Source organism: Budorcas taxicolor, chromosome 3 (genome assembly GCF_023091745.1).
Source record: "Budorcas taxicolor isolate Tak-1 chromosome 3, Takin1.1, whole genome shotgun sequence".
NCBI lineage: Eukaryota > Metazoa > Chordata > Mammalia > Artiodactyla > Bovidae > Budorcas > Budorcas taxicolor.
The window spans coordinates 100,601,035-100,622,017 of NC_068912.1; the positions used below are offsets into that span (position 1 = coordinate 100,601,035).

Here is a 20,983-nt window from a genome sequence, read left to right on the forward strand (position 1 = left end):
ACACACATATACTTTCTTTCTGAGGCCCCTGGTAGCTGTGACCCAGCTATGCCAATCAAATACACTTGACTGGGTATTTGAATCTGGAGTGAGAGAGATACAAAGGAACAAGGACAATTTAGAATTAATTCTGTTGACTTGTGGCAGTGGCATACTAGCTAGTGGGCAGTTTTCTGAGAGACTTCTTCCTGTGATGTGACTTTGATTGGTGGTTTTGACTGCTTAACTTGATTTTTTACAAGTTTGCCAAATCTTTTTTTTTTTTTTGGAACTCTCAATATCCTGTTGATAAATTTCCTATTCTGCTAATATACCGAAACCGGATTTCTTTTTTTCAACCAAGGATCCTAATTTGTAAAATTGACTAATATAATTTGCTCCTTCTAAAAGATATAGTTACTGCCTCTATTTAGAGTGGTCTCCTTCCTAACTCAATAAGTTAAAAAGTCCATGAATGTCTTTTTTAAAGACAAACCTAGACAAGAATTTTCCCTTTTATCCACTCCCAATTCTTAAGAGCAGTTGTTCTCAATGTTTTTAAATATATATGGGATAAGGCCTGGACACTGTTAGTTTATTAAAGCCCCCCATGTGATTCTGTCTTTAATTCATTTTAAAAAAAACAGTGAATGTGCTGTGTAGAATATTAGAGTATACAGATATGTGAAAATAAAAACTTGACATTCCTGTCATTCAGAAATCACTACTGTTATCTTTTGGTGCATTTCCTCCCAAGATCTTTCTCTAAGCACATATACGTAAGTTTTTACTTTTATTTTACTAAAATGAGATCAGTTTACAGCTTGGGTTTTTTTTAACTGGGTGATACCCACACTCCATATTCCTTTCCTTTGGTATGCAGGTGCTATTATTCAGATTTCCCCAGCTGATCAAAAAAAAATGTTTGCTACTGCTGGCTATCCAAACTAATATCTGAACCAGGACTTTGTCCATCGTAACCCTTTGTTTAGGGAATTTCTTGGCAAGTTAGGGCTCAACACTTTGGTTCCGTGGCCTGGGCTCATTCCCTGGTTGGGGAACTAAAATCCCACAAGCTATGCAGTGTGGCCAAAAATAAATAAAGTAAAAATAAAAGTAACTTAAAATGTACTTTGTTTAATTTGTCTTTAATCTAGCTTTGTAGTTTGGTTGCTTAGTTGTGTCTGACTCTATAACCCCCCAGGCTTCTCTGTCCATGGGATTTCCCAGGCAAGAGTACTGGAATGGGTTGCCATTTTCTTTGCCAGGGGATCTTCCTGACCCAGGGATTGAATCTGTGTCTCCTGCATTGGCAGTCAGATTCTTTACCACTCACCACCTGGGAAGCTTTTAACCTAGCTTAGTCCTTGTTTTTCAGTGATGTTAACTTTGAGACTGGACTGGTTGTCCTGAGAATGCTTTTATGCAGTTGCATTCTTAAGGTATCACTTAGTTTGTTCCTTTTGTTCCTGTATTTATCTCCAAAGTTTACAGGTAAAAGCTTGATGGATTTATATCTAAACATTTTGGCGAGAATATATCATAGCTCTGTCTCATTTTGCATCATGTCATAATGCACATAATACCTGGTTGACCTACTTTTAGTAGTGTTAAGGTTGATTCTTGGATTAAGGTGATAATGGTTGCGTCCATATATTAAACAGTAAGTCTTGCCACTTGCAACAAGAAACTAATTTGAGTGTTGCTACTTTGTACAAGTTCCTTGTTTGTTATTAATTGTTGACCTAATTTTTTAAAGACAGCTTTATTGAGATAGAATGTACATAACAAACTACCCACTTAATATGTACAATTTAATGGGGTTTTTTGTTTTTGTTTTTTTTACTATATTCACAGTTGTATAACCATCACTACTATCTAATTTTAGAACATTTTCATCACCCCAGAAAGAAGTCTCATGACCATTAGCATTCACCTCTTCAACTCTAGGCAGCCACTAATCTCCTTTCTGTCTCTGGAATTGCCTATTTTGGACATTACATATAAATAAAATTATACAGTATGTGGTCTTCTGTGTCTGGCTTCTTTCACTAAGCGTAATGTTTTTAATTTTCATACACGTTGTAGTGTGTTTTCAGTATTTTTCTCTTTTTTGCCATATAGTCTATTGTATGAATATTCCACATTTTGTTTTTTTACTCATCAGTTAATGGGCATTTGCATTTTTACCTCTTTGCAGTTGTTAGTAATGCTGTTATGAACGTTCATGTCGAGTTTTTGTGTGGATGTATGTTTACGTCTTTCTTGGATCTTTATAGAAGTGGAATTGCTGGGTCATATGGTAACTGACTTTTTAAGAAACTGTTTTCTGAAGTGACCCCTTGGTCTCTTGGGTATCTTGAGAGAAATGTCTATGCATATCCTCTGCTCGCTTTTTAATTGGGTTGTCTTTTTACTGTTGTGTTGTAGGATTCTTTTTTAATTGAAGCTTGACATTTTATTTCAGGTGTATATGATAATTTTATAATTATAGCAGATATTGCAAAATGAGGAACACAGTAAATCTGGTTAACATTTGTCACCATATAGTTATAGAATTTCTTTCTTGTAATGAGAACTTGCAACTTTTAAATATGCACTGAGTATAATCAACAGAGAGGCCTGCCGTGCTGCAGTCCATGGGGTCACAAAGAGTTGGCCACAGCTGGGCGACTGAACGACATAATTAACTGTGGGGCTTCCCTGGTGGCTCAGCAGTAAAGAATCCACCTGCCAGTGCAGGAGATAAAGATTTGATCCCTGGGTAGGGAAGATCCCCTGGAGAAGGAAATGGCAAACCACTCCAGTATCCTTGCCTGGGAAGTCCTATGAACAGAGGAGCCTGGCAGGCTATAGTCCATGGGGTCGCAAAAGAGTCAGACATGATTTGCCGGCTAAACAACAACATAATTAACTATAGCCACCACGCTATACCTTTTATCCCCATAGCTTATTTATTTTGTAACTGAAAGTTTGTACCTTTTGACCCCTTTAACCATTTGGCACACCCCGCCCCACTTCTGGCAATTACCAGTCTGTTCTCTGTATATGAGCTTGGTGCTGCTTTTTTAAATTCTAGATATGAGTGAGATCATAAAGTATTTGTCTCTCTGTGTCTTATTTCACTTAGCCTTGTACCCTCGAAGTTCATCCATATTGTTGAAAATGGCAAGAATTCATTCTTTCTTATGGCTGAATAATATTTCAGGGTGTGTGTACATGCATGGGGGTGCATAGCTTTTCAAGTGAGTGTTTTCCTTTCCTTTGGAAAACACTCAGAAGTGGAATTGCTGGATCATTTGATAATTCTGTTTTTAAATTTTTTAAGAACCTCCATACTGTTTTCCATAGTAATTGCACTAATTTACGTTCCAATGAACAGTGCATAAGGGTTCCCTTTTCTCTACGTCCTCGCCAGTATCTTGTCCTTTTTATAATATCAATAACTCTTCTCATAGGTGTAAGGTGATATTTTATTGTGATATTATTTTGAATACAAGTCCCTTACATGATATATGATTTGCAGATGTTTTCTCTCTGTGTTGTCCTTTCACTTTGACTGTGTCCTTTAAAGCACAAATGTTTTTAATTTTGATAAGAAAGTTCAATTTCTCTTTCCCTAACTTAAAATCACTCCTCTGTTTGCTTTTAGCTCTTATACTAAGGCTTTTGACCCAGTTATAGTTAATTTTTGTGTTGTTGTAGTGAACATCCAGTGATCATTGCACCATTTGCTGAAAAGAAAGACCATTTTTCCCCTGTTGATATATCTTGGCTTCTTTGTTAAAAATCATTTGGCCATACTTACTAGGTTTACTTCTGGTTTCATGGTTCTGTTCCGTTGACCTCTATGTTTATCCTTATGCCAGTATGCAGAATTGAAGCCCTTATATATGTTCCTTTTTGATTATATATCTTTGTGTCTTTCATCCTGAATTTGGTGCTTGTCATTCTCTTGCATTTTTAAGTAATTTTGCTTTCTTTGACTATATCCTATAACTAAGGCTTCCTTAGTAGCTTAGCTGGTAAAGAATTTGTCTGCAATGCAAGAGACCCCGGTTTGATTCCTGGGAAGTTCCCCTGGAGAAGGGATAGGCTACCCACTCCAGCATTCTTGGACTTCCCTAATGGCTCAGATGGTAAAGAATCCGCCTGCAAAGTGGGAGACCTGAGTTCAGTCCCTGGATTGGGAAGATCCCCTTGAGGAGCGCATGGCAACCCACTCCAGTATTCTGGCCTGGAAAATCCCCACGGACAAAGGAGTCTGGTGGGCTACAGTCAGTGGGGTCACGAAGAGTCAGACTTGACTGAGTGACTAAGCACTTCCCAAAACTATCTGATACTGTTACTCCTTTTTCATTTTTATTTTTTGTACTCATTTTTTTAAACTTTATATGGTATCATAGTTTAATTTTAACAACTTTTTAATTCTACTTTGTGAGAGTCATCCATTTTGTTTATGCACATCTCTAATGTGATCGTTTCCTGCTGTACAGTATTGTACAAATCCACAGTTTAATCAGTCTTGTGATGTTGTTTAGTTGCTAAGTCGTGTCCAGACTCCATGGACTGTAGCCCGCCAGGCTCCTCTGTACCTGGGATTTCCCAGGCAAGACTGCTGGAGTGGGTTGCCATTTCCTTCTCCAGGGGATCTTCCTGAGGCAGGGATCAAACCTATATCTCCTTATTGGCAGGCAGACTCTACCATTGAGGCACCAGAGACACTCTAAATCAGTCTATTGGTGAACATTTAGGTAATTTAGTTTTTTGTTTACTGTATGCAATCCTGTAGCAAATATCGTTATGCACTTTGTCTTACTTTCATGTATGGTTAAGATTGGGTGGGTCATAGATGTTTCACAGCTTCAATGTTGTATTTGTCAAACTGTTTTCGAAAGTAGTTGTATGAGTTTACATTCACACCAGCAATATGTGAAAATTTCTTGTTGCTTTATATTTTTATCAGCACTTGATAGTTTCAGGATTTGTTTTTGCCAGTTTGGAGAGTGTGAGATAGTACCCCATAATTTTACTCAGGTTTTGAAAGTATAAATTGATGAGTAATTCTGAGTAATACATTCTGTAGTGCTTTATTGAATTTGAGAACACTCACTTATCACATGCATGTCTCTTATGGGCAGGGTAATATGTTAAATATGTAGTTATATTTTTTGACAGATAACTTGGGCATCGTTGAGTTTGTACTAGAAATATAATTTTTTTGTTTGTTGGACTCCTATCATGTAATAGCAGACCTTACTTATCAGTATTAATAATCATGCTAGTAAGTATTATCTTAACAGACAGAAATGGCTGTGAAAGAAATCTTAAAGGTGTATGATATCTCTTTCGTTCATTGAAAGATGTGCTCAAATTTCATGGTTTAGAAGTTGTAGGTATGAATTAATCTCCTGAAATTAAAAAAAATAGTAGAATATGACCCTTGGCTCCTCCCTCTGATGAAATAATAATGTGAAGGTTAAAAATTAAGCAAGGCACCAGTTACCTTGGAGTTCTCCTTATTAAGGACTTGGGAAGGAAGCGAATGCGCAGTTAACAAATGAGTATAGACTATTGTAGGGTTTCTCGGTCCTTTAGAGGAATTGAAAGTGGTAGACATTTAAACCTAAGTAGTGTTCTTTTCAAATCATGAGATTTGGAAAGGAAATTTTAGGGCCAGTGAATATCTGAAGATATGCAAAGTCAATAGTCTTGGACTCTGCAGTTTAAGGAATAAGAAATGTTTAAAGAGAGGTCTTAACAGTTAAAGGAGATGATAATAGTTGTCAACATTTCTTAAAGAAATGATTATTTAATGGTCATCCTGTCTGTACTAAGAGATGACCCCATTTGCTATTAATCCCTATCAAGCATAGGGAAATAAATATATAAACAGGTAAATAATACATGGTGATGGATACTTGAGTATAGGTATGTGCGTGATCTAATGCTTCATGAAGTAGAGATTTATTTAAGTCATCCCCTTAGAGGTGAGAACTGAAGACTTTAAAATGAGTGAGATGGTGAAGAGATTCCAAAGAAACAAAATGTGCTGCATCAGAGCTTTTAGGTAGTGGTTATATTTACAGAGCAAAAGAATAAGAAAAGAAGCAATCACAGAGTAGGGAGAAGAGCAGGATATCTTAATGCAGTGGATGGTTGCCACTCATGCTGCTCCCTGACAGAGGTTACACCAGTCCTTTGTGAATATTTCAGTGTGGATATGTCAACCCTCCTGTCTCTCTTCCTTCCTAACATGAATGAATTGTAGTATAGGAATAGACAAATGAACAAGTGGAACAGAAGTCTAGAAACAGATCCATGCATATGTAGAAACAATTTAAAATTGAGCTGGCCTTTTAAAGGGTGATAACCCACGGCTTATCTCAGTTGCCTGACCAGGGATTGAACGTGGACCATGGCAGTGAAAGCCTGGAATCCTAACCACTAGGCAACCAGAGAACTCTGAGCTGGCTTTTTAAATCAGTGGAGAAAGAGTGGTTTGGGACATTTGGGACTAGTTACTCGTGCAGTTAAAAAAAAATGAAACTGAACCTGGACCTCATACTGTATACAGATCAGTTCCAACTGATTGATGTTTTAAATGTGAAAGGCAAAACTGTAAAACTAAGAAGATAATGTAGGTAAATTCTTTGAACTTTGGGGAAGAAAGGCTTTTATACATTAGATTAAAAATAGGTATCTTAGGGACTTCCCTAGCAGTCCAGTGGTTAAGACTCTGTGCTGCTGCTGCAGTGGGCACCAGTTCAGTCCCTGGTTGGGAAACTAAGATCCCACATGCTGCATGGCGTGCCGCCCCCCCCAAATAATCATGTCTTGATCAGCAATTTTGACTACATTTTTTCAGCTATTTATTTAAAAATTTTAGTGGAATATAGTTGATTCACAATAATGTTTTACATTCAGATGTGTTGATTACATTTAAAATAAGAACTTATGTTCATAAAAAAAACACAAGTTGGAAAACAGAAGATTGGGGTCTATTGTATTGTCTTACTTCAGATAAGAAAAAGACCAGCTACTGAAAGAATGGTAAAATGATAAGAATAGATAATTTTGCCAAAAAATGAAACATGAAGAGATGATAAACAGATTAAATGATGCAAAGACTGTGGTAGGTCATTGTTTTATACCCACCAGCAGAACAGAAAATTAACTTCCAGTCTAGCCATACCTAGCTTTGTGAGAGTGTGGAGCAGATGGAACTCTAAAAATAACCACTTCTGCTGGTGTAAATTGGTGACCTGATTGAAAAGCATTACAAGCATTACCTTGTGAAGTTGAAGATGTACTACCTACCGTAGTCAGCAGTTCCTTCATTTATTTAATTATGCGTTCAGCAGTGAGTGCCTACCATATAAGATAATGTTCTTTGTGCTTTAGTTCAGTGGAAGATGTTAAAAATTTATAGGTGATCAGTCCTGTAGAAAAATGTTACTTAACAGGATGAACACAGATTGCTATCAGGTCACTTCTTATTTTTCACTTTTTTGGATAAAGTCCTAAAAGTGTTATGTATGGTTTGTTAAGTCAGTGCCACTGCATTCTTTGAGTCCTTCTAGATTTACCAAAATGATTTATAAAAAAATCATTCATCAATCCATCATCAGAAGTAATTTTTATGATCTGTTAGATGAGAAACAGGTTACATCCTTTTTCAGTTCTGTGGTATAAGCAGATTGTAAACTATCCTATCTGTGAGATGGTGTTGCATTCTAGGAATGCAAGCTTGTCCAGTTGCTAAATTGTATCTATTGAGTTTCCCTGTGGTCTGTTTTGCCAAAACTTTCGCCTCAGGTTCAAAGGATTTGTTAACAGAATAAGCCACTCATTATATACAAATAAATAATACCAATATTTATTAGAGCATTATCTAGCTTACTTTCAATATACTAACATTAAGAGAAAAGAGAACTAGAAACAGCAGAAGATACATCACCAAATCGGTCTTTTTTTTCAAATTGGGTTTTGACAAACAAATTGAGTTTAGACAAACTTAAACAGTGAAGAAGTCCCGTGTCACAGCACATCTGGAGACCCAGTTGGGGAAAGGTCCCAGGCAGCCATCAGTTCTGTAGGTGACTGCAGAATTGCAGTTCACGATTCCCAAGTATAATCCTAGGACGCAAACTTACAGCATCATCAACCTGTGAGCAAACTGAAGCTCTGATTTATGTTCACGCGTAAAACTTCAATTCAGTTGAACAGTCATGTCTGACTCTTTGCGACCCCATGGACTGCAGCATGCCAGGCTTCCCTGTCCATCACCAACTCCCAGAGCTTGCTCAAAGTCATGTCCATTGAGTTTGTGATGCCGTCCAACCATTTTATCCTCTGTCGTCCCCTTTTCCTCCTGCCTTCAATCTTTTCCAGCATCAGGGTCTTTTCCGGTGAGTCAGTTCTTTGCATCAGGTGGCCGAAGTATTCAAGTTTTAGCTTCAGTATCAGTCTTTCCAGTGAATGTTTAGGACTGATTTCCTTTAAGATGGACTGGTTGGATCTCCTTGCAGTCTTCAAGAGTCTTCTCCAACACCACAATTCAAAAGCATCAATTCTTTGGCACTTAGCTTTCTTTATAGTCCAACTCTCACATCCATACATGACTACTGGAAAAACCATAGCTTTGACTAGACGGACCTTTGTTGGCAGAGTAATGTCTCTGCTTTTTAATATACTGTCTAGGTTGCTCATAACTTTTCTTCCAAGGAGCAAGTGTCTTAATTTCATGGCTACAGTCACCCTCTGCAGTGATTTTGGAGCCCAAGAAAATAAAGTCAGCCACTGTTTCCACTGTTTCCCCATCTATTTGCCATGAAGTGATGGGATCGGATGCCATGATCTTCGTTTTCTGAATGTTGAGCTTTAAGCCAACTTTTTCACTCCCCTCTTTTACTTTCATCAAGAGTCTCTTTAGTTCTTTTTCACTTTATGCCATAAGGGTGGTATCATCTGTGTTTCTGAGGTTATTGATATATCTCCCAGCAATCTTGATTCTAGCTTGTGCTTCATCCAGCCTGGCATTGCGCATGATGTACTCTGCATAGAAGTTAAATAAGCAGGGTGGTAATATATAGCCTTGACGTGCTCCTTTCCCAATTGGGAACCAGTCTGTTATTCCATGTCCAGTTCTAACTGTTGCTTCTTGACCTGCATACAGACTTCTTAGGAGGCAAGTAAAGTGGCCTGGTATTCCCATCTCTTTCAGAATTGTCCACAGTTTGTTTTGATCCACACAAAGACTTTGGAATAGTCAATAAAGCAGAAGTTGTTTTTCTGGAACTCTTGTTTTTTCGATGATCCAGCAGATGTTGGCAATTTGATCTCTGGTTCCTCTGCCTTTTCTAAAACCAGCTTGAACATCTGAAAGTTCTCAGTTCATGTACTGTTGAAGCCTGGTTTGGAGGATTTTGAGCATTACTTTGCTAGCGTGCGAAATGAGTACAATTGTGTGGTAGTTTGAACATTCTTTGGCATTCCCTTTCTTTGGAATTGGAATGAAAACAGCGTTTCCAGTCCTGTGGCCACTGCTGAGGTTTCCAAATTTGCTGGCATATTGAGTGCAGTACTTTATAGCATCATCTTTTAGAATTTGAAATGGCAGCTGGAATTCCGTCACCTCCACTAGCTTTGTTCGTAGTGATGCTTCCTAAAGCCCACCTGACTTCACATTCCAGGATGTCTGGCTCTGGGTGAGTGATCGTACCATCGTGGTTATCTGGGTCATGAAGATCTTTTTTTGTACAGTTCTTTTGTGTATTCTTGCCACCTCTTAATATCTTCTGCTTCTGTTAGGTCCAGACCATTTCTGTCCTTTATTGTGCCTATCTTTGCATGAAATGTTCCCTTGGTATCTCTAATTTTCTTGAAGAGATCTCTAGTCTTTCCCATTCTATTGTTTTCCTCTATTTCTTTGCATTTATTGCTGAGGAAGGCTTTCTTATCTTTCCTTACTATTCTTCGGAATTCTGCATTCAGATGGGTATTGGGTGTATCTTTCCTTTTTTCCTTTGCCTTTCACTTCTCTTCTTTTCTCAGCTATTTGTAAGGCCTCCTCAGATAACCATTTTGATTTTTTGCATTTCTTTTTCTTGGGGATGGTCTTAATCACTGCCTCCTATACAATGTCACGAACCTCTGTCCATAGTTCTTCAGGCACTTTATCAGATCTAATCCCTTGAATCTATTTGTCATTTCCACCATATAATCTTAAGGTATTTGATTTAGGTCATACCTGAATGGTCTAGTGGTTTTCCCTCCTTTCTTCAGTTTAAGTCTGACTTTGGTAATAAGGAGTTTGTGATCTGAGCCAGTCAGCTCCCAGTCTTGTTTTTGCTGACTGTATAGAGCTTCTCCATCTTTGGCTGCAAAAAATATAATTGATCTGCTTTTGGTATTGACTATTTGGTGATGTCCATGTGTAGAGTCATCTCTTTTGTCGTTGGAAGAGGGTGTTTGCTATGATCAGTGCATTTTCTTGGCAAAATTCTGTTAGTCTTTGCCCTGCTTCATTTTGTACTCCAAGGCCAAATTTGTCTGTTATTCCAGGTGTTTCTTAACTTCCTACTTTTGCATTCTAGTCCCCTGTGATAAAAAGGACATCTTTTTTGGGTGTTAGTTCTAGAAGGTCTTATAGGTCTTTATAGAACCGTTCAACTTCAGCTTCTTCAACAGTAGTGGTTGGGGCATAGACTTGGATTACTATGATATTGAATGATCTGCCTTGGAAGTGAACAGAGATCATTGTCATTTTTGAGATTGCACCCAAGTACTCCATTTTAGACTCTTTTGTTGACTATGAGGGCTACTCCATTTCTTCTAAGGGATTCTTGCCCACAGTAGTAGATATAATGGTCATCTGAATTAAATTCAGCCATTCTGGTCCGTTTTAGTTCATTGATTCCTACAATGTCCACTTTTCATCTCCTGTTTGACTACATCCAGTTTACCTTGATTCATGGACCTAATATTCCAGGTTCCTATGCAATATTGTTCTTCATGGCATCACACTTGACTTCCATCACCAGTCACATCTACAACTGGGTGTTGTTTTTGGTTTGGCTCTGTCTCTTCGTTCTTTCTGGAGTTATTTCTCCACTTATCCAGTAGCATACTGGGTACCTACCTGCCTGGGGAGTTCATCTTTCAGTGTGGTATCTTTTTGCCTTTTCATACTGTTGATGTGGTTCTCATGGCAAGAATACTAAAGTGGTTTGCCATTCCCATCTCCAGTGGACCGTGTTTTGTCAGAACTGTGACACAACTTGGAATGTTGTTAAGCCCAGGGCTTGGTTGACCAGCCCCCCTTCAGGGACTCAACAATCTTAAGATTTATATGGCATCTTATCTATGCTGCTGCAAGGCTTGCACTGACCACAGTAAGAACAGTGTCCAGGCCGGTTAGAAGCAAGGTTAGAGGCCTGCTCTTCTTTGGCTCTGAAGCCTAAACAAGACTATTTAACTTCCCTAATATGGTGGCTCAGACAGTAAAGGGTCTGCCTGCAATGCGGGAGACCTGGGTTCAATTCCTGGATCGGGAAGATCCCCTGGAGAAGGAAATGGCAATCCACTCCAGCACTCTTGCCTGGAAAATCCCATGGATGGAGGAGACTGATAGGCTAAAGTCCATGGGGTTGCAAAGAGTTGGACAAAACTGAGCGACTTCACTATTCCACTATTCACTAATATGGTACAGCAGTTAAGAATCTGCCTACCAGTGTAGGGGCTATACAGATTTGATCTCTGGTCTGGGAAGATCTCACCTGCTGCAAGGCAGCTAAGCCCATGCACCACAACTTCTGGAGCCTGTGTGCCCTAGAGCCTGTGCTCCCTAACACCTCAGTAAGAAGCCCACACGCTGCAAGTCAAGTGTGCCCCCACTCACCACAACTAGAGAATACCCTTGTGTAGCAGTGAAGACTCAGCAGAGACAAAAATAAAAATAAATAAAAATTTAAAAGATAAAGTATACCTACTACTTTTTTATTTAAAAGCAGTTTTTAAGGAGCCAAAATTAAACCGAGATTGGCTAAAAATTAGACACTGCATATTTTAGAGTTTTCTCGCAGATTATTAAAAAAAATTAAAACCAAACCTCAGTGGTATTGTAGAGGTAAGTTTGGAGTTGTCGTATATAGTATAGATAGAATAGAAATTTCATTTCGTGGTTGAAGGTTATGCTTTCATTAAATGAATTTAAATGATAGCATCTAAGAGGGAAAAATTATTTAAATTGAAATAAGTTTTTTTGTTTTTGCTTTGTGGCTTTTGTTTGCTGTTTATAAGTTTAGGGCATTATGTCCTAGATTGCATTTTGGGAATATTTGTAATACCTAGTATGTAGATATAGTTTTTAATCAATTCATTTTGCTAGGAACTTTTTTTAAGCAGTGAAACTCTTTTTAAGAGTCTTTGTAAATTATTAGTCTGTGGTGGTGGTGGTTTAGTCACTAAGTTGTGTCTGACTCTTTGTGACCGCATGGCTCACCAGGTTCCTCTGTCCATGGGATTTCCCAGGCAAGAATACTGGAATGAGTTGCCATTTCCTTTCCCAGGGTACCGTCCCAACCCAGGGATCAAACTCATGTCTCCTGCATTGGCAGATGGATTCTTTAGTGTTGAGCCAAGAGGAAAGCCCAAGTGTGTGGTAGGAATGAGTAAATGTGCAAGTGAAATACTGATATATGATAACACATAAATGAATATGGATTTATAGTATCAAATCTTTCAGCAAAAGTCAGTTAAAATGTTTCTTCATGTCTTGAATAGCTATTCAACAAAATGGAATGCAAATCCCCAACATATGTCTGGTATGTTCCCTTTTCATGTTTTCAAACTTTGTAAGTTCTTTTATTCAGATATGTAATGTTGGTCTCTTAAAAGGAAAATTTTAGGATCTTTTCACCTTCGACAACTTGGAATCATGCAAAGCGTGTAACTGGGACACATTTTATTTATTTATTTTTTAATATAAATTTATTTATTTTCATTGGAGGCTAATTACTTTACAATATTGTATTGGTTTTGCCATACATCAACATGAATCCGCCACAGGTGTACGTGTTCCCCATCCTGAACCCCTCTCCCACCTCCCTCCCCGTACCATCCCTCTGGGTCGTCCCAGTGCACCAGCCCCAAGCATCCTGTATCACGCATCGAACATGGACTGGCTATTCATTTCACCTATGATATTATACATGTTTCAATGCCATTCTCCCAAATTATCCCACCCTCTCCCTCTCCCACACAGTCCAAACAACTGTTCTGTACATGTGTGTCTCTTTTGCTGTCTTGCATACAGGGTTATCGTTACCATCTTTCTAAATTCCATATGTATGCGTTAGTATACTGTATTGGTGTTTTTCTTTCTGGCTTACTTCATTCTGGTATAATAGGCTCCAGGTTCATCCACCTCATTAGAACTGATTCAAGTGTATTCTTTTTAATGGGTGAGTAATACTCCATTGTGTATGGGACACATTTTAATGCAGCTAGGACACAGTCTTAGACACAAGTGAATGAGTCCTTGCTGAGGTTCTCAGTAGATTGATACTTCCCAAAATTCAGGAGCATTGCTATGATTCTTTCACCTAGGTGAAATAATGCTTTATGCCTTACGCATATCCTCTGCTCTCGTCATACTTGCTTACAGTAGCATTCTTTGATACTAGTAAGGGAACCAAAAAGTGACATCATTAAACAAAAATTGTTATCACACCTGTCACCACATTCTACAATGAGAACTCTCCAACATGAATCAAAAGACTTTCTTCTTAATCCATAGTAAGATGGGTAAGAAGGAGAAGGGCCCTTGTGAAACATTCCTAGGACAGAGGATGGGAAAGAAGAATTAACATGATGTCTTGACCGCAGATGCCTTTTTTTTTTCTTCTTTTTATTTATTTACTTTTGTCTGTGCCAGGCCTTCACTGCCGTGTGTGCTTTTCTCTAGTTACGGCGAGCAGGGGCTGCTCTGCAGTTGTGGTGCGTGGGGCTTCTCATTGCGTTGACTAATCTTGTTCTGGAGCACAGACTCTAGCGTATGTGGGCTTCAGTAGTTGCGTTTCCCAAGCTCTAGAGGACAGGCTAAGTAGTTGTGGCCCATGGGCTTAGTCGTTCTTCAGCATGTGGGATATTCCTGAATCAGGGGTTGAACCTGTGTCTCCTGCACTGGCAGATTCTTCACCACTGAGCCACCCGTACAGGTGCTTCCTTATATGGAAACTTTATATGCAGTTTCAGAGAAGTGACCATATAGAAGTTGAAGGTAGAGAAGTTCCTTTCGAACTCTATGTCCATGTATCCCTTTTAGCCAAGATCAGTTGATATAAGCCTGATAACATTTTGTAGAAAGAACCCCTTGTGGCTTCTTTGCATTCTTTCCCTTAGCTAGCTGTGGATATGATAGGTCCTCAGCAGTACATGTTCTGAATCATTTTTGCCTGTGATGGAGTTGGATGTATGGGTCATGTTCTTTTAAGGTATTGGCATGGCTAAAACCATGAGATTGCAGTTTTGTTCAGATCAGGACCATGGGACTTCCCTGGTGGTCCAGTGGTTGAGAACTTGCCTGCCATTGCAGGAAATGTGGTTCAGTCCCGGTCTAGGAAGATTCCACGTGCCTTGGGGCCTCGTGGGCCGTGACTGCTGAGCCTGCGCACTGCAACTAAAGGCCCTCGAGCCCATGCTCCACAACAAGAGAAGCCCGCACACCACAACTAGAGAGTAGCCCCTGCTTGCTACAACTAAAGAAAGCCTGTGCGCAGCAGCGAAGACCCTCATGGAGCCATAAATAAATAAATAAAATTTATTTTTTAAAAAGGATCAGAAACCATGTACTTAAAAGCCACATTTTTTTATGTGCTTCTTTTTTCTTAGCACCAAAAGGTTTAATTTTTCGTCTTTCAGCTTTGCCTGGAAGCCAGCCACTCTTGACTAACTGAGATAAGTAAAAGAGAAATACAGAAAGAAAGGCCAAAAGAAAGTGTGTGTAAATTAACATTCCTCTTTAGATTTTTGCTCCTTCGGATTTTAAGGAATTTGTTCTGTTTTTCTAAGTATCAGAATTATTTCATGACTGGAAACAATCACAGTGTGTATAATTCAGAAAGCAGTGAAATTAGAAAATTAGTGTACCAGACTTGGTCCAGGCACTTATTAGATGTGTTACCTTGGTTAAGTCTCTTAACATTTTAGAGCTTGCGTTGGTTTTTTCTTGTTGTTAATCTCTGAGTGGATGGCTAACCTGGTGTCAGGAAGGAAGAATAAAGTATATGGTAGGTGTTGCACAGATTAGTGTTTTAATTAAAAGTTCTCCCAGAATATGACTGCATAAACCATCTGGCTTTGTATTTCCTTTCACCCACTCTTTGATTGTGTGCTCAGTCGTGTCCGACTCTTTGCGACCCCATGGACTGTAGCCCGCCAGGCTCCTCTGTCCATGGGATTCTCCAGGCAAGAATACTGGAGTGGGTTGCCATGCCCTCCTCCAGGGGATCTTCCTGACCCAGGGATCAAACCCAAGTCTCTTAACGTCTCCTGTGTTGGCAGGCAGGTTCTTTACCACTAGTGCCACCTGGGAAGCCCTTTGATTAAGAGTCGATAAAAAAGTAATATGCTAAAAAAAAAAAAAAAAAAGTAATATGCTGTTTTTATATATTTGTTGGCTTATTAACCTTCAACATGTGAAGAAGCGCAGCTTTCATTTTAGTGGTAAAGAAACTAGGAGATACTCTTCAGTTTTGGAATTAAAAGGACAGATGAGTGTTCATTGGAGTTGTGGGAAGAAATTAAATTTGCAATGGATTGAGAAATAAATGGGGAGTGAGAAAATGGAGATACTGACAGTACACTGCTCTTTATGGAAGTTTCGTTAAGGCTGAAGGGAAATGAACCTAAATACCTCGAGGGATATTGGACTGTGGAGAAAATAAGAATTAGTGAGGTCATGAACACATGTGGAATGATAATGGGAGCTTAACTTAGAGGAGATTGAGATAAGGTCCCTGGCAGGGACATCCTCTCTAGCAACTTATTACAAGCTATAAAATTAGATCATGTTATGTTATGAAGTATCTTGTAGATTGCTGGGTATATGGGAAGTAGCCAGGAAGTCAGAGGATTTGTAAAGCTGAAATATTTGACAGATGTTTGTGAATGAATGGTTGGATCAAGTATTCAAATAGGCAGTTCTGATATGCTTGTGCAGGAAGAGAGCATTTTATCTAAAAATTATTTAGATAAAAACCTAAAAAGAATGATGTACTGCACTGTTTAATATTATGGTTTCTATTGACTTAACAACTGCACTGTAATACTATTTTTTTAAATTGTTGCAAAATACATAAAAGATTTACTGTTGTAACCATTTTAAAGTGTACAGTTTGATGGCAGCAAGTACACTCACAGTGTTTTCCAACTAACATCACTGTCAGGTTCCAGAGCTTTTTCATTATTCCAAACATAAACTTCAAATGCATTAAGCAGTCACATCCCCTCCTCCAACCCCTGGTAACCACTAATTGTTCTCTGTCTCTCTGGATTGGATATCTCATATAAATGGAGTCATGTAATATGTGTTGTTTTGCATATTTGGCATCTTTCATTTAGCATAATGGTTTCAGAGTTCATCCTTGGAGCATGTATCAGTGCTTCATTCCTTTTCAAAGCTGAATAATATTCTATTGTATGAATATACCACGTTTTGCTTATCCATCTATTGATGGGCATTTGAGTTTCTTCTTGTAGCTTTTGTGAGTGAAACTGCGGTGAACATTCACTTACAAGTTTTTGTGTGGACACATGTTTTCATTTCTCATCTCTGTATACGTAGGAATCGAAATGCTAGATTGTATGCTAACTCTGTGTTTAACCTTGAGGAACCACCAACTGTTTCCCACAGCAGCTGCACCGTTGTATATTTCTACCAGCAATGTATGAGGGTTCCAATTTCGCTTCATTCTTGCTTTGTCATAATCTGTAAAAATTAATTTATTAAACCTTTGAATCCTTACTGCATGCAGGGTACCATGCTAGATGCTGTTTCAAAGAAGGGCTGGACAAGACTTTCTAGAAGCAACAGTTTTTGGCCTTCTGGGAGTTAGAGTCAACATTTATAACTGTGCTGAAAGGAGGAAGTGTTGAGTGCCCTAGAAGGCACAGTTAACTTACCTTGAAGATTTTAGACAAAGAGTTTACTTACGGGGAAACGCTTATTTCTTTTCTTCTTTTAAAAATATTCATTTATTTATTTATTTATTTTTGGCTACCCTGCGTCTTTTGTTGCTTTGCCCAGATTTTCTCTAGTTGCTAGTGAGCTGGGGCTACTCTTTGTTCCAGTACATAGGCTTCTTCTCATTGCAGTGGCTTCTTTCGTTTCGGAGCACAGGCTTATAAGCCTGCGGGCTTTAGTAATTGCAGTGTGCAGGCTTCAGTGCTTGTGGCTAGGGGGCTTAGTTGCTCCACAGCATGTGGAATCTTACCAGACCGGGGATGGAACCTGTGTCCCCTGCATTGGCGGGGAGAGTCTTACCACTGTGCCACCAGGGAAGTCCTGAAAGGCTTATTGTCAACTGTCAGACCAGGGAACTTAAACCCTATTGTGTAGTTGGTAGGAAGCCAGAAAACTTCTGAGCAGGGTAGTAATATAATTTGAACCTGGACTTTGGAAGAGAAATCTAGCAGCCAAGAGTAGAGGCTGAGGTAGAGGGCTGAAGAGTCTAGTAGTGCCTGGGAAACCAGTTTCGTTTGTTTGTTTTGTCTGTGCTATGGGACATACAACCAGGAATCAATCCCATGCCCGCTGCTTTGGAATGTGGAGTCTTAACCACTGGACTGCCAAAGGAAGTCCCTGAAACCAGGTTTTTAATTGACGAGTAACTGGAACCTAGAGTGACAAACAGGAATGGAATCTTAGGAGTGGAATAGATAGGACTTGGAGACTCTTATATAAATCTTTATAGTCTCCTTAGATCTCATCTCTTTTGATTTTAAACATCATCTACCAAACGTTCTCTCTCCAGAACAGACCTCTCTGAGATCCAGACTTCATACTTGACATCTCATATTTAAATTTTTTAAGTCTTGATAACCACCCCAGAAGTTTTGAGTGATGTATTTTTCCTTCTAAGAATTTCTCAGTAGTTAAGCTAAAGTTGCTCCAATTAGTTGTTATAAAAATAGCCACAGCCCCAGAAGGCATAACCAGAGTAAAGACATTTCATTACAAAAACATTTTACTACGAAAGTGAAACCAAATGCTTGTAGTTACACCATCCTAGTAAAACCATTATTGACATTTTAGTCTTTTGCTTCTAAAACAGGAATTTCTTTTTCCTTTATCTGTCCTCTTTCTTCATTTCCCACTTGTCATTCATCTCACCACCACATGCTGTACATGTCCATTCACAGACCACACTTTGATAGCTTGACGGCCTAGTAGGTTGGAGATGGTCAGTAAGTAGTTATGGGATATATAACAAATTTAGAACTTTCACACCAGTAGCAAAGCATCACCAGTTAATATTCCCTCTACAGTCACTGCCTCAGCTGAAACTCTACTTAGGTAATTTGGGGTTGAATACTGACTGAAAAAATAATGTGTTCAGTTAGAATGTGCCTAGTGTACTTTGTTAAAGGGAAATGTTTGTGTTTAAAACTGAGGCATTTTCCTTCGTTTCTATCAATTTTATAACCTAATAGATGATCCATCCTCCTGCCTTGAATTTCTGGTTCTCTGTGGTTTAAACCAAAATTCTTACAACAGAAAGGGTGCAACAAATAGTTAATTATGTTATTTTAGATGGAAACTTGATTTGGTATTTTTCCATAAGAAACTGTTACAGGGACATTGTCATCATGTATTAGGTATTATAGGTATTGTTGTTATTCAGTCACTAAATCATATCTTTGCAACCCCATGGCCTGCAGCACACCAGGCTTCCCTGTCCATCACTGTCTCCTGGAATTTGTTCAGACTCACGTCCATTGAGTTAGTGATGCTATCCAGCTATCTCATCCTCTGTCACCCTCTTCTGCTCTTGCCCTCAATCTTTCTCAGCATCAGGGTTTTTTCCAGTGAGTCAGTTTTTCGCATCAGGTGGCCAAAGTATTGGAGCTTCAGCTTCAGCATCAGTCCTTCCAATGAATATTCAGGACTGATTTCCTTTGGGATGGACGGGTTGGATCTCCTTGCTGTCCAAGTGTCTCCTGCACTGCAGTTCAAAAGCATCAATTCTTTGGCACTCAGCCTTCTATATGCTTCAGCTCTCACATCCATACATGACTACTGGAAAACCATAGCTCTGATTATATGGATGTTTGTCAGCAAAATGGTGTTTCTGTTTTTTAAAACACTGTCTAGGTTTGTCATAGGATTGTTTCACTGCAGGTATAGACCTAAGTAAAAACAATCCTGAGACTTTTCTGGTGGTCCTGTGCTAAAAAGTATCCGCCTGTCAGTATAGGAGACACGGGTTCAATCCCTGGTCCAAGAAGATCCCACATGCTGCGGGGCAACTAAGTCCACGCACCTAGATCCTGTGCTCCACAAGAGAAGCCTGTGCACTGCAACTAGAGAATAGCCTCAGCTAACCACAAATAGAGAAAGCCTGTGCACAGCAACAAAGACCTAGTGCAGTCAAAAATAAATAAATTTATTTTTTGAAAAAACACCTGAATTATACTGGAGGAACAGTAGCCAGTTAGCTTTTACTCCCTGTATCAGTCAGTGATGCAGTTATTTATGAAGTTACCCTAGCTAGAAATCAGAGTATGAACTTTTATTTCTCTTTTACTCCCATATCCCATCAGTTATGTAGTTCAGTTTATTTTACTTCTTCCTGAGTATTTTGTGACTTGGCTTTTAATTTGTTTATATTAAAAACTGGTTTTCCAAAAAAAAAAAAAATCAAGTTTTCTCCAGGTTGTGAATTGCAATCAGTTCTGATTTTCAAAATCTCTAGGCTGGACCACAGAACCAATATCAAGAGATTTTTCTTGAACTAACTATTCCTTGTCCTCTGTCCATGGAATTTTCCAGGCAAGAATACTGGAGTGTGTTTGTGGTGTGGGCTTAGTGCTCCTCAGCTCCTGGAGTTTTAGTTCCCCAGCCAGGGATCGAATTCGCATCCCCTGCAGTGCAAAGTGGATTCTTAACCACTAGACCACCAGGGAAGTCCCTACTCATGATATTTATTTATCTGTTGTGTTTATTTCCTCTTTTTCATTCTGTCTTAAAAAATTATTAATCTGTTTCAAAAGAATTATTGTTTTAAAAAATCATTCCGATTTTTTCTGACCTTGTCTTTCTGTGTTTCTTTAGATTTTTTTTAATTGCTCGTTTCCCATCATGGAAAAAAAAAGAGCAATAAAGTTCAGTTTGATTTAATCTTCTTAAAAAATAAGTTTTTAAAGCTTATTTTTTATTAAGTATTGCTCTAGCTATTATAGTACAAATTTATTCATAGTGGTTTTTCTTCTACTTAAAGGTTTTGAAAGTTTCTTTATCATTGTATCACTTCTCTCACAGTAAGAATCTGATTCCCATTTTTCCCTAATATTTTTTACTTTTTGATTAAATCCTGGTATGTAACCAACCTGCATTTATCACCTCCTCCCTTATATGTATTTCTCCCTAATCACGTCAGAGTTGTAACAACTGTGGAAGGCATATTGCTGCATGGAAGCCTGCAACCCACTTGGCCATGTCCCTTTGCCAGGAAATCCTCGTTACTCCTCTTGAGGTTCCCATACTCTGCATTGGACTATACTGGGACACTCACCTAATGAGGTCCAACAACCTGTGCAGGACTGCTGCCGTACACACATTTCAGTATCCATCCTCCCTCTGTGGACACCCTCACATCCTGATTATGCCCCAGTACCTTGCTCTGGCCTCTGGAGCCTCCCCCTTTGCTGCTTTTACTTCGCCTGACGGCTCCTAATGGCTTTGTACAGAATTTCTTCAGGAAGGGGAAGGAGAGTGGGA

General features: G+C 38.9%; 1 protein-coding gene across 2 annotated transcripts in view; it reads left to right on the top strand.

The window, feature by feature from the left end:
• GPBP1L1 (GC-rich promoter binding protein 1 like 1) overlaps nucleotides 1-20,983 on the top strand; it is a 64,102-nt gene that overhangs the window by 7,343 nt on the left and 35,776 nt on the right. The gene's annotated exons all lie outside the window — the stretch shown is intronic.